Source organism: Strongylocentrotus purpuratus, unplaced genomic scaffold, assembly GCF_000002235.5.
Source record: "Strongylocentrotus purpuratus isolate Spur 01 unplaced genomic scaffold, Spur_5.0 spur5_scaffold_15, whole genome shotgun sequence".
Lineage (NCBI taxonomy): Eukaryota > Metazoa > Echinodermata > Echinoidea > Camarodonta > Strongylocentrotidae > Strongylocentrotus > Strongylocentrotus purpuratus.
Genome location: NW_022145600.1, coordinates 6,174,489 through 6,178,796, shown reverse-complemented (window position 1 = coordinate 6,178,796; position 4,308 = coordinate 6,174,489).

Below are 4,308 nucleotides of genomic sequence, written 5' to 3'. Positions count from 1 at the left end.
TAGCACATGAAGATAACTAATGACGAAGAGGATTAAAGAGGTCTTCGGGATGTTGTTTGCTGAAGGTGTTTTTGAAATGAAGTACATCGACGTAATTCTGAACAAATCGCATTTCTTTTAGTGGTGCTTAGGCCTTTGCTGGTGGCATCAACATGAAAGAAAACGGATCCCCCCTCTTTCTTAACGATAGTTTGGAGGCATGATGATCAAATCGAATAGGGCTGATGTGGGAAGTGAATCTAACTTCTTCAGATATTATTACTGATGATGATGATGATGATGATGTTATTGGTGATGATGATGATGATGATGGTGATGATGATGATGTTATTACTGATGATGATGATGTTATTGGTGATGATGATAATGATTGCAATTATGATGATGATGACGATGATTGTGATGATGATATTATTGATGACGATGATGATGACAATGATGGTGACGGTAATTTTAATGATTGTAACGATGATGATGATGATGCTATTGATGGTGATGCTGATGGTAGTGACAATGATGATGATGATACTGATGTTGATTATGATGACTATCTTGATGATTTGGATAACGATGGTGGTGCTGACCATAATGTTGCTACTGCTGATCAGTACAAAAATGATAATCTAACGATAATGATGACTACATTGATGATAAAGACGTTGATGAAAAGTTGAATAACTTTAATCAGTTTTCAAGATGATGATGATAATGATGATTATATTCTTGCTGCTGCTAATAGCTTTGGTATTTTAATAGACTTTTTCAGTAACTGAATTTTTTTCGAAATCACCTTCTTCATCATCATCAACAACAACAACGGGGAGGGTGAGAGAAAGAGAGTGGGGGATAGAGAAAAGAAGAGAGGGGGGAATACACATGATGAAACCACGTGTTGCCATGATTACGAAGATAACGGGAAATATAGAATGGACTTGGAGGATTAAATAAATAATGGTAAAGAGAGCTTATATGGCTTGACTAACGTTCATATTCAATGAATGGCGTTGATGAAGATAAATTATTTACTATTTGCAGAATTGAATGAGTTTGGAAAAACCTCGTTATGACAGCTAAATCGTTAATTACTTTTGGACAAAATGTTGTCAAAACGAGAAATCGTACATTATTTTGACCCTCGTGCAACTTTTGTTTTGATCACCAATGATATTTCATCATCTAAATCTGATACGAATACACTTTCCATCTTCCTTTCTTGAAACTAAGTCGATGAATTTCTCCTCTTCCTATTTTTCTCTTCTATTTTTGGCAACACGTCCTTTCTCTCTACCTCTTTAAAAAAAATTCTCGAGATCCTTTACCACCACTGTATATCCCTTTGGTCGATCCCATGTCATACTTCAATAATTATATTTGTTAGCACTATGGTTCAAAGCAACTGTATCCACACCGAACCCCTTGACCGTATTTACCAGCCATGTTCGACCGTACTCGCCTGCCATGATATGGCTTCTCTCGACCTCGTTCGCTACACGTTTTTTGGCATGTTTTGTTGTCGGCGGCTCGAGTTACGCCCCCGAGGACTGCAGACTTCTGTGCCGGGCGACGCGGCGACGCGGACTTTCGAACCGTCCGGTCATTCAGGTTCATGTAGCAGCACTAGAAAGAGATATCATTACAATGCAAGCGGGCGAGTTGTACGTTGGACGAGGAAGCGCGGTTTAAATACGGTACACCGCCAGAGGGGGTGGGGTCGTTGCTTCTATGACCTGTGCTGAAAGTACCCTTTAAATGGCCTGTTGACCGCACTCAAAGATCAACAGGTATAAATTATCCTTCCTAATATCACAGAAAGAATTATTAAAGGACTAGCAGGACCCGCGGAAATCCGCGGGATTCTAGAGGGGGCGGGGGGTGTAAATAGATATATAGAGATCGTCAAGAACTTTATTTGCCATTCAGGCCATTAAAAAAATATACATGTTTAGCGTCCCCGCCCGCTTCCTTTTTGAGGGCCACCTCCTTTTTTTTTTTTTTTAAACAGCTTCCCCGCCCGCTTCCTTTTGGGGGCCGCCTCCTATTTTTTTTTTGTTGAAATTTTGTTGAATTTTTTTTTTTTTTTTTTTTTTTTTTTTACAGAAAAAAACAGCGTCCCCACCCGCTTCCTTTCTGGGGGCCGCCTCTCCTATTTTTTTTTTTTTTTTTTGATTTTTTTTTTTTGATTTTTTTTTTTTTTTTTTTTTTTTTTTTTTTTTTTTAAAGAAAAAAAACATGAAAAGCACTGCTAAAATGTATTTCTGATCTTAAATAAGAAAAAAAAAAATTGTCGGCCGCCATTTTGAAAAATAGCCTGAATGTCAGGGAAAATGTACTGAGCAGCCATTTTGAAAGAAAAAAAAAAAAAAAAAAAAAAAAAAAAAGGGCCTCCTCCTTCCCATTTTTCGAAAAAAACAGGACGCTAAACATGTTTTTTTTTAAATTTGGCCTTATATAAAAAAAATTAAAAAAAGATCCAACTGTACCGGTAGTTATTCTTTAAGCCACTGGAACTGCGTAGAGTTCCGTAGTGTGGCGTACTGTCTACACAGAAATTAGGCTGCGTATTAATGGGAAAATAGTCCCTGCGTAGGTTATGCGTAGGCTGGCATACAGGTTTGCTTATATGGTTGCTTACTGTGTGGAAAGCTTTTACTGCTTTGACGATCTGGCGTAGGGTAGCATAGTGTTGCGTAAAAAGGCGTACTTTCTGCGTCAAGTTTCTACGCTGAAAGTACGCGAAAAAAATTAAACATGTTGACTTGTTTTCGTTCATCTTGCGTACCCCTTTCTGTCCCTCAGCATATAGTAACGTAGGCCAGCGTAGTTGGTAGCAACACTACGCAACTCTACGTATTGACCCCACGCCAATTAGTGACCCGCAAGTGTCACAAATAAAGTATTAAAAATATGCTCATCTGACCCTAATTAAACACCTAAAACCCCCGAGCTTTCGGGGGTTTATGGCCCCTTGAAACCGTGGACCCCACGCCTATATTGTATATACACTCAACTCGCTGCGATCTGATCTCTCCCCCCCCCCTCCCAACTTTGAAGAACGTAACCCCCGAGCTTTTGGGGGTTTATGGCCCCTTGAAACAAATATACACTCAACTCAGGGTTTCAGGTTTCCTTCTTCATAATTGCCTATTTAAAAAAAAAACATTTTTCTAGTTCAAAAAATAAGTTTTCATGCATTGATTTGATGCAAGAACTGTAACATAATAGACCCTAGATTGTGATTATTTCTGACCATAAATTTCGATAATTATTTTTCAAAGTAAAATTTTCACAAGAAAATCAGACAGTCGTTTAAAAACGTAGACATTAGTAATACTTTTACTAATTCTAAGCTCAGGTTTCGTAAATCTATTCACGAAACTATATTGAAATCGCGGCAATAATGATGCAAACCAACAGATAACAATTTCAAAGTGTCAAATCTCTTCGACTCGAGCTCAGCTCAGCTGTACTCACACACACACACACACACACAGTGTAACTCCAGAAAGCTCGAACACCGGCGCCGCAGGCCTCGGACGCCTTCGGTGCGCGGAGCCGGTGTTGGAGCTTGCTGGAGTTAAATTGCAGCTCACACACACTGCACAGCAGCACTGCACTGACTGAAGGCAGCTTGCGACTGAATTGTCAGTCCAATGGTTTTCTTGTGAAAACTTTCCTTTAGAAAATGATAATCAAAATTTAGTAGCATGGCCGTAATAATCACAAAATAAGCTTTCATTTCATACCTCCATTCACGACACCTATATAAAAATCGCGGCAATAATGATGGAAATAGGTCCCTAAGTTTGGACGTGGACGGGAAGCTTCGTGTGTATCTCTGTGGCTCGTGCAGCTACTATACAATGGATATCCTATAGAAAGATGCTTTACTCGGGTAAGCCCGACCCTGTGCGTCGTGCATTTAATACGCAACTTAATGTGAGTGGACAGTCATCGGTCGTGTGTCTACGGATGTCATGTTGAATATCCATGAGGTATCTCTGTCGTCACGCATATCATGCATTATGCATGTCGCGTCTGTTTTCGCCCTGGACGTCGACACGGAGGAGGACCTCGGGCGGAGTATAGCCAATTCGCTAGAGTAGACTCTCCCGCGGACGATGGCACCGGGCACCGGGACCCCGAGGGGAGGGTTCAGGAGGAGATAGCCGCACCAACTTGGGTCGGCGATCTCATTAAAAAACAATAGAATACAAAGGCTGGCGGAGACGTCGCGCCCCCCGCGGAGCCTTAGCGTATTATTATTATAGATGAGGGAAGAAAGCGGGATGAATAATATTTATAGCTAAA